The 10,568-nt window shown below is 39.4% G+C and overlaps 1 long non-coding RNA gene across 1 annotated transcript; it reads right to left on the bottom strand.

Moving 5' to 3' along the window:
* Positions 1-1,364: 1,364 nt before the first annotated feature.
* Positions 1,365-9,493, bottom strand: LOC140684888 (uncharacterized). Its single transcript, XR_012057829.1, has 3 exons — positions 9,390-9,493; positions 7,191-7,269; positions 1,365-1,560 (listed from the first exon to the last, which is right to left on the bottom strand). It is a non-coding gene; the product is annotated as an uncharacterized lncRNA (long non-coding RNA).
* Between the last annotated feature and the right edge of the window lie 1,075 nt (positions 9,494-10,568).

Here is a 10,568-nt window from a genome sequence, read left to right as displayed (position 1 = left end):
GAAATACCAGTATTTAACAGTAGAGTTTAAAAAGTATGGTAATTAAAAGAGTGCCACAAGTCACAGCTCTGTGCAATCCTAACAGATTGTAGGGTTTGCCTTTTTGAACCTCTCAGCACGTTTAGAAACTTGAGTAAAACAACAAAAGGTGTTAATAGCTTTAAGGGGAGCACCATGCTGATAGATTACCCATTATGGTTACCCACTTACAGTGAAATGGCAAATAGGTTTGATCAATTCGATTTTAATGCAAAGTGGAACTTGAAAAAACCAGCAATGAGCAAAGAGAAGACCTTTTGTTGCTAATGTGTCTGAAAAAAAGCACTTAATTGAGGTCATAATAATATTAGCAGTTATTCACCATCAATAATTCAGCCTTATTTATTACTACATGGTAAAGTTCTGTCAAACAGGAATCGTTCCGGCTTTGTTATACATGTTAACATGAAGCTAGCTGTTGGATGACTGGTATATATTTCACCAGCTGCTCAAAACTGCGGGATAGCAAGAACTAATGATATTCTTTCTTGGTCCTTGCATTACATAATAGTTAATTTGCTGCATGCAGAAATATATGTTACAAATATAATAGTCCCACATCAAGTATGCATAATAAAAAAAGCATTATATCTGAAACAGTGACTGACTAATCTTGCCTGAGCTATCTGTCATATGGAAAACAATTTCAATTCCTGCATGATTTAGTACTCCTACAGCAGGAGAAACATAAATTCTGCCTTTTCACACAGTTCTAGTCACCTGTGATTAGTTATCTTTAAAAAAATCTAAACGAACATATAATTGTACAATTATATATGCAAACTCCAGTGTTAAAATTTAAAATGTATTAGTCTCGTAAAATGGCTCATTAATCTCTGGGTCTTAAAGGACATACTTGTCCAGTAATGAGCCAAATGCAGGAAATATGTGTGATGGTGGATGGGGGAATTTTACCTCATAAGGTTTTGGTTGGGGTTTTTTTTTTGTTTGGTTGGTTTGCTCTTGTTCTTGTTTTTAACCTTAGAATAATTTTATTTCTACAAAATCTGCTTATCAAACACAAAGAAGTTGTCAGTGACAAAGTCAATTGTAGTTCTCCAGTCATTAACTATGGAAATAAGCTGTTTTGAAGAGATTAGTTTTTCCTTATACACGATATTCATGGGTTTATAACAGCTGTATAATTACTGACTGGAACTGCAACCAGAAAGGTTGGGCAGGAATATTGATCTCTCCGTGTCTGCTAATGACCACTTCTCCTCTGCGCTGATGGAAGGAAGCCTTCTATTAGATTTTTACCACCATCCTCAAGGGAAAAAAAAAAAAAAAAAATAGGAAAAGGAAGATCATAGGGGCACCTGTGAAATAGAAAGTGTGCCCCAGCCAGAGTGTGAGGCGGCGCTCGGAGCGGTTCGGGAGCCGGAGCCAGGGGCGCAGCGGGCAGCGAGCGCCCGGGGTGATGGATGGTGCGGGGGGAGCCGGCCGCTCCTCCGGGAGATAATCCACTCGGCAGCACGGAGATGGCTCCTTGAAGGAGCTAAAGTAGACTGACACAATGGCCTGCGAGGCATTAAAATGTAGGAATTAAAAACTGTTAAATTGCACAGAGGGATCCTTAACCTCAGCCCTTTGGCAACAGTGATGTTTCTTCTCTTTTCTTCTCCCTCGCCTCTTCTGGAAAGTGATTTGCTTTATTTTTTTCCCCAAATGCCTCACTCATCAGACCACACTAATTCTGGATGCCAGTTCCCTGCCGTACACAAACCCTGTGAATGAAGGGAATAAAGCATCTGAAAGAATGCCTCGAAAAATAACTTTGTTTTCTCCTGGCTGCTCCTGCCCCTCTCCCTGCCCTATTCCACAGCCATGGCCAAAACCGTCATCGCTCAAAAGCATCCCTGGATTCATCGATCCTTTTGGCCCCGCAAATGGAAGGTCTGCAGACAAGCCTTCTTCTGCAACTGGGACTGTGCAGGTTCCGGGCACCATTTGAATGAGAAAGGTGAGGCTCTGTGTTCTCTAAATCGACAAGCAAACGTTCAAAACGATTTTAACTGGGGACAATTATCGCTTGCCCTGGAGCTTAAATAGATATGAGCTTTTAGATTTCTTTTCTTTTTTTTTTCTTTTTTTCCCCCTGAAACACAAGTCATCCTCAGGCTCAAAAACTGACATGTGGTTCCTGACAATAAGAGGGTATCACTCAGCCACTTTGTACAGAACTGCTTAAAGAGACGACTCTTCTTCCCTAGCTGGTGGGTTGGTTTGGGGTTTTTGTTGTTTTTAAACAGCGTGACATTTAAAAAGTTATTAGAGCATTATTACTGCTTTTTAATGAATAAAGCTTTATAAAACTACTGATATGGAATTAACATAAGTTTACCTCTGAATGCAAGTCTCTTTTTTTTTCTATTTTACTATCCATTACTTCATTAAATCAACATTGAAAAAGACTAGCCTTGCCAAATTTCTCACTGCACATTCCACTGTTTGCCCATGACAGTATTTGAATGTGCTTATTATTTCTAGTAAAGCCCTTATCATTTTCACTGTGAAATTTAAATCACCCTGATCCAACTCTTCTTAGCTAAAGTCAGCTTTATCAACCACAAGAGATGTGGGATTTTAAAAAGATCTGAGTAAATTCACATTGTTTGGATAAACTCATTCAGGGGGTTCAGCAAATGAAAGCTGAAATAGATATGTATTCCAAGGAGGTTATGGACTACTCAAAAACAAAGAAGTTAAGGCATAATTAGAAAAAAAAGTTAATAGTATCAATATCTTTTTAAAAATGAGGGCATTCACAGACTAGATTTTGAATTGGTATTTCTGTGTCTCCACAATAATTCAAGTGAAAAGCAAGGAAAAAAAAAAAAAAAGAAAGAAAAATAACCCAAAACATTAAACTGTTTACACAAGGATTTTTTTTCTAGAATCCACTCTGCTATGTTATCTGGTCAATGTTGTGCTATCAAAAAATGTTAAGGGCTGCATTTATGCATTATCCCACAATTTAAGTAACTGTGTATCATGTATATTTAAAACCATCTCTCTGTAGTTTTAATTATCTCAGTCTGCAGGGAAAAAACGCAGCTCCCATGCCTGAGACCGAAATGAAAGTGCTGCATGCTGACAGCTAAGATGTCTGTCCTAGCTTGTTGAGATTTCCTGTAAAATTTGCATTGAAAAGGCAGCTTTAAATATACTTAAAATAAAAAGAGCATTTGCATCTAATTTGCTACACTTGCAGTATTAAAGTTTTATCTGAATAAAGACATGTCAAATGGATTTATATAGTTAAGCTGATAGCTTTTAAAGTCAACACAGTAACATCAGCTAAATTCAACAAAGTAATGGCAGCAGCTAATGGCATTTATTAGTTTATCATCATTTACTTAAAAACCATAACACAGATCATTTTATTTTCACATTACTGTTTGTGATTCTTTGACTCAGTTTGTATTGATTCCACAAATTATGGCAGAAACTGACATTTATCTAACAGTTTTCCAAGCTATAAAGGTTGGCTTTAGTGGGAAGCAATTGAACACTTGCCACACAATGGTTTGAGCCATGGTAGAAACAACCGTCTTCAAATAAACACATTTGGCAACCATTTTAAAATGCGATTGTTGCTTGTCTGATAATGACAGAAGGGTTTTTGTTACTGATAAGGCTCTTATTACAAACCACTGCCTATGTAATCTACAGCTTGATCACACAAAGTGCTCAGCACACTCACCCAACCCAGCAAAGAGCTGAAGCATTAAGCTTTGTTTTGAAGATATGCATAATAGCAAGAGAGGCTTTTTACAATACTTTTCTTCTGCAGACCTCAAAGAACTTCACAAAAGATATCATTGCTGTTTACACAGGAGGAAACTGAGGCTGACAGAATCCAAATCACAGCCAGTGCTGCAATGGGACTTGATGCTGAGTGTCCCAGTTTAGTATTTTGTACACTAGGTTTTACTGCCACCTTACTCTTCTATTGACTTCAGAGTGTTATCATCACTTGCCCAGACTTCAGTGGAGCTACCTGCCAGAAGTACATGCATATGATAAAGATTCTTGAGGGGTCCAGAATGTTACAGAACAGCTTTTTGACTCTTAATCCATGGTAAAAAACAGGCTTTTTTTATGCATTACTCTCTCAATTCTGCTAAAGTTGCCTTTGTACCCCTCTTTTTAGTAATAATTGATGAAGCCTAAAAATTTACCATGAAGTGTTTGGCAATGTTTTATTGCCACCATAAAAACTAGGCACAAACATATTGTGGTTTGTAAGTATTATGGGCACGGACACCTACATGTCAACAGTCAGGTTTACAACTGCATTTGAAAATGACATCAAAAGTTTCCATTCATGAGATCTACCCTCTTCCCTGGTGATATCTATACTTGTTCTTCAGTGGAAGAAAAAAATCCAGCTGAGCTGGAGATAGGGTTTATTTTCAGAACTATGCACGGAGGTCAACAGTCTTGCTAACAGGAGGCCCATGACTAATTCTCCATGTCATATCCTAAACCTTTAATTCCAAAGAATCATCAGCTTCTCTCTTTTTTTCTCTTTGTTTTTGGGGATTTTTTGGTTTGATAGTTTTTTGGGTGAGCTTGTGTTTTGGATTTTTTGGTTTGGGTTCTTTTTTCAGAGGTTTGTTGTTTTTGTTTTTTTTTTTTTTGGTCAGGTTTGGTTTTTGTAGCAGACCATATTCCCAAGAAAAGTGACAATCACAAGTCACATTTGGCAAGAATTTGAAACGATCATGCATTGTTTCCTGCCATATATTATAATTCTCCCACAGCAATGGTCTTTGTTCTCCTGTGTCCTCACCCTGAACTCTGGCTTCTATTTCAGCGCACATTTGTAATTCTGTATCCCTGGGCTGAAGAGCTCAAACCTCTGGATCTCCAGAACAGCCTGAGACAGCTGGAGCAATGGTTTCTGAGGCATACCCATCCTTCTTGAATCACAGCTCACATCTGGCCAACTTTCTTATGTGTAAGTGCTAGATCGGGCACGAAGGAGAAAGGAACTAAAAGCTATTGACTTTCACTCGGAGCCCCAGTCTGACCTCCTTCAATTGACAGGAAATCTGTTCTGATTTAAACAATGCCTGGATTGAATATTTATAAAGCTTTATTTAATTAAAGATTATTTGTGAAAAATTACTGCAAAAATTTATTTAGGGTAAAAAAATTGAGTAGAAAACTTCACTTATTTTGCTGTATACACTCTTTTCCTTCAGCTCAAGGAACACAGTCGTACCCTACTAAAAATGCACATCATATTTTACAGCTATTTCAGTCATGCTGGACAGAATGACAACCCCAGAAGTTTCTATTATGCCACAGAGACTTTTGTTCTCCTCGGGACTGGAGGGGAGACAGTGCCTCTAGCAAGACACCTCCGGAGGGGAATATTATGGCACAAGTGTTCTGAAACAAAAGCCCAGATGCAGGTAGCTACAGCACTGCAAATAGCATCACTGCTTAAGAAGTAGGGCAGCTTAAAGGAGGAGAGAGAGTTCTATTCAAAGTCAGAGAGAAAAAAACAACCTCTTGGTTTCCATCCAAATGCAAATAGAAAGCCAACGCTGCAGCTGAAGAACTGGTTCCTGCCAGCTCCACCTGAGGAACAGGGCATTTTGCACAGTAGTAGTTAGAGCCTCCAGGTGGCTTTGAATACACCCCCTAAGCAGTTTAGTTTGACCTGAAAACACCAGGGCCTGGGAGAAATTTCCCATCCCTCATCATAGACATGGGCTGGAGGAATTCCTGTGAGCACTGATCCCTCTGGAGTAACACAAAGCAGAGCAACCTCACAAGGTTCAGGTCCTTTCAGTTGCACCTCACTAAGTCATGGTGAGTTTTCCTTTTTATTTCAATCATCCTATACTTCAGACAGCTTATCCCTAACTTGGGCTAGCAAAGACCATTCTCCACTTTCATTCTCCCCCACTGAGACCCTTCCTAACCCACACAGGAGTGAAACAACAGCACCCCAGCTGGTGTCTATACGGTAACAGGCAGGATAATATCAGCCTGATACAGGGTCACATTCTCAACTGATGCAAATTATCCTAACTTCATTTACTCCAGCGGAGTTCTGGGTGTTTTCTATCAGATAAGGATGTGGACTTTAGCATTAATCATGTGCAGAGAAAAAAAAACACCATTTCAAGCTTCATTATGAAACAAGTGCTACATTAGCACTGAGCATGGAAAATCTCAGAATTTCCCTTTAATGATCTTGAAGATTATATGCAGCAGGAAAGAAGAAGTGGAAAATCTGTCATAAATGTCATTGAATATTTTTAATAGCTGAAAGCTAGGCTTTCTTTAACACTCTTGCCTGAAAAAAAAAAAAAAACAACCAAAAAACGAGAGACTATTCATTAACTAGAAGCAAAGGGATTGGTTTTTCATTATGCTAGGTCTGTGAGATAGCACACGATGGAAAGACAAAGTTCTCAGGCCCAGAGACAGCATAAACTAGGGAAAGAAAGTAGATAGGCAAGCACAGCTATTTAAAAATATATTATGTGTAAGCATGGAAATTACTGAAAAATCTCAGGATGCATTTATTAAATATTGTCTGTTGTAGCCTGTCCTTTTCTCAGCCTTGGAAGCCCTTTTAGCCACTACACATCATCTGATGGCACCAGGAAAAAGCTGTGATGGGCACTTGCTTTCCAGCATCTCTACTGACAGCTGCAGACAGGTTACATGAGTGAAGGCTGCAGTGACTCCCCCTGCTCCCTGGTCTTGTGTAGTAGCTGCACAGAACACTGTAAAAGAGGCTGCTGCTTGGATTGACTGTTACTTTAACTTCAGCATGAAAGCAAACGTTCCTCAAGTCAATCTTTCCCAAGTCCCAGGCACTACCCCAAGCTGCTTCAGTTCCTCCCACCTCTCACACCTGAGGTTGGCTTAGGCTTGAAGAAACCCTCTACCACTGTCCACCCTAACGTCAGAACAAGAGGCAGAGTCCCAGTTCCTGTCAAAGCAGCCATGGAAATTACAGCTTTCTGCACTGTCTCAGCAGGCTCTTATGAGTCTGAGGCATTCTGACACAAAGCCTTGACAAGTGTCCATGTAGTAAGAATAACGTCTGACAGGGGACATAAAGAACTAGTCAAGAAGATTGTAGATGTGATAGTTTTTCTACAAGGAGATGAACTTACTTCCTTAGATGGTTGTGTGAAGTAAAAGCATCTTCTCTCTTTCACAGGAACTGGAATTCTATTAATTACATGCTATTTGCTAAAAAGAAAGAAAGAAAAATTCTGTTAAATATTGTCTTCTATGGGAAAGCAACTAAGCCAGCATGTAGTGCTGAATTTCAGTGAAGTTTTGAACAGAATCAATACCCCAGAAGACTTCACTTGAAGAAAGGAACTGTCAAGTACGACAACCTTTATAAAAATTATCAGATTACTTTGAATGCATGCAGGTGATGGTTACAAGACTTTTTTGCCTTGGCTAAATTTTATCACACTCCCTAATCATGCTGCCAAACATAATTTCATTTGCTCTTATCTGCAAAATCTTAGTGTCTCTATTTCTACAAAACTATATACACCTTGTATCCTTATCCCACAGAAATCTTTGAATGTAGGAAAAACAGCCTTTTTAAAAATTTCTTTCTTCCCCTTATAGCCTTTTAATGACAAGTTTATCTTCTTTTTGGAGTCAAACTTTTGCCAAACCAAAAAAAAACAAAAAACAAAAAAAAAACAAACAAAAAAACAAACAAAAACACAACAACAAAACCTTTTCAGGGAAAGACAGGAATGAATATGCAAACTATACAGTTACAAATAGACAAATAAGAAGAATAACAATAGAATTGTAATTAAAAATTACCATTTAGTTTACTGACTGCTTTCATGCTCCCCTTATCCAGTCTTTCATTTAAAGTTGGAGGGAGCAACAGAAATCCCTTGGTCTCAGCTGCTAAACCAGTAAGGCCTAAGAGTTCCAAAGGAAGTCAGTTCTACCCGTGCATGGCCTGTGAGCTCCCATGTATGTTTACTGAAGAATGGTTCCCACACAGCCATTACATTTCATTTTTAATACCAAAAACTCAGGTCCTGAGAAACTGTTTTACCCACTTATCATCAAATAATGTGCCAAGTTGAACAGTAATCTGCTAATCAGTCTTTCCTACTAAGGTCTATTCTATTGTCTGCATTTGAGATAATGAATATTAAAATTGCACAATTCATCCCACAGGGTGTTTTTCAAATTATACAGAGCACAATAGAATCCATTTGCTTGCTGCTGAAATTCCACCTTCTTCAGGGTGGAAACATAGGAGATAGGGATGAGTGGAACATAACACTGTGCAGCAAAGAGGGGAGGAGAAACCCCCACCAAATATAGCAAGGCAATCCTTTAATCCTACAGAAAAATAAAAGGTTCTTGGATCGTTGCAGCCAAATTTGATATCATCAGCCACTGTGCACAAAATCAACCACGTCTGTGTGTAACCCACAGGTGGCCAAAGCTGTGCAAAGGGAGTAGGTTGTGCAGGGAGTGACAAGGTCAGCGTGCAGGCTCCTCAGCCTCACACATGTACCTTGATTTATGTGCAGCACAGGAAAGGTTATCTTATAGGAAGAGAACAAGCACACACACTGCACGTGTAGGCCCAGAAGACAAACTAAACAATCTAATTTATAAAATACAGCCCCAGAGAGGTGAAAGGCAGCATGAGCCTGGCTGGGTGCTGACCAGGTATCCCAAATTCTCTGTTCTCTGGAAACAAATGAACAACACAGGGTTTCACTGTAGTTTGGTTTTATAATAACATTGTTTCCATTCATTAAATGGAAATTCTAATTATTTAGAATGGCAAAAAAATTTCAGACAGCAAGTTTGAACAAAACTTTGGAAAGTAATCTCTAAGGAGCAAAACTTCTGGTGGGTTTGGTGAGAGAAAAGACCCAGACTGAGAGTGTTTGCAAAGGTTTTAAAAACTTTATCTCAAGAAACTTCCAGCTCCAGAATCAAACAGAACATTTTTTCCAAAAACTTATCATGAGCTGCTTGTTCATGTATAATTGCATAGGTAGAATATTTAGCTCACAATTCCATGTTGTTTTCAAACCAGAAGAGCACCTTCTACATTTCTTCCAAAAACCAAAACCAGAAGTTTCTGTGGTGGGGCAGGCATAGAGACTGAGTAAGGCCATACTCTGCAGCTTCAGTGGTAGCTCACCATCCCCTTCCCTCCAATTCAGAGCTTCTCTGGCCTGGCAAAATCAGGCTTTTTTAAAGAAATGGAAAAATGCAGTTTATCGTGTTAACATCCCTCCTTCTTTAAGATATACTGTACAGGTCATAACTTATCCTTTTTAATAAAAAATAAATAAATTTACCTTTTGAGTGTCATTTCTGACCACTACTGCCCCTTTTCTAAAGCCACGGGGCTTTACAGTAGACAGCCTGATGGAATTCCAGTTCACAGCTTAATTTTCTTCCTGATAAAAGAGACAAAAATTCCTTTCAGTAAAAATAAAATTTAATATGGTCCACAAATTTGATATATTACAACCTCTGACCTCAGCTTAATTGTTCACAAAGGGCTAACAGTACCACTGGCAAGTAAATGACTTCTACAGAGTGTTGCAACTCTGATAGCTGAAGAGAAGGGGAGCAGCAGCCTGACAGATAATCAAAATTTTTAATGTGAACCATAGTGAGAGAGGTTATTCAGAGCACAGCCAGACTGTAGGAGCCTTCTGCAGCTGCCATAGTAGCTCCTTAGGATGAGAAATGCTTAACCATCATCCTCACTCAACTTTGTTAAGTGTTGCTGCTGTTAGTCACCAACCAAGGGAGGCTGACACTTTACAGCAGCAGACAGCAATGATCTGGGATCTGCACAGACAGAAACATGCTACTTAAATTTCTTTGAGGCCAAAGCTGCCCCTGTTCTGTGGCTCTCAAGAGCTTTTCTTAGAGTTTGACAAGGAACCAAGGGAAAGAGTATGAAGGCAAAAAGAAAAGAGTGATGCAAACACACCCACCACTGCCCATGGAGGTTGACCTTTTAAAGGCTACTGCAGAGAGCGGGATTTTAGTGAGGCAGCCAGGTCTCCCACAGCTCACACAGGTTTGCAAAGAGCCATAGGGGGTGAGGCAAAGGCTGGGTGGAAGAGAGCAAGGGGGAAGAAGTGATGTTTATCCTGGTTGTTTTGATTTGAAGTTAGGAAAATATCAAATTTTCCCTGACTCTCCTTACCACGTGCTGTCCTGAAGAAGACCACAGACACCTAGGTGCACTCAGAGCTGGTGTGCAGAGAATGAACCCATGGAGTTGAAGGGACCATACTATCAAAGAAGTCCTTACTTCCTTTTTCTACTGAGAGCACACAATACAAAGTACTCAGTGGCTGGGAAGACAGCATAACCCATAAACTGGATTACCTTGTTATCTTTATTATACAAGATAGGACCAGGAAAATCACATAGTCATCCCCAGAGCTGATTTGGTTGCCAAAGGAGAGATGGGTCAGGGATCTACACAGGTGAGCAAATGCTCACCTGCACAGTCT

Source organism: Taeniopygia guttata, chromosome 11, assembly GCF_048771995.1.
Source record: "Taeniopygia guttata chromosome 11, bTaeGut7.mat, whole genome shotgun sequence".
In the NCBI taxonomy this organism is placed as follows: domain Eukaryota; kingdom Metazoa; phylum Chordata; class Aves; order Passeriformes; family Estrildidae; genus Taeniopygia; species Taeniopygia guttata.
Note: the sequence above shows the minus strand (reverse complement) of the source record. Positions and strands in the feature narration are given on the sequence as shown.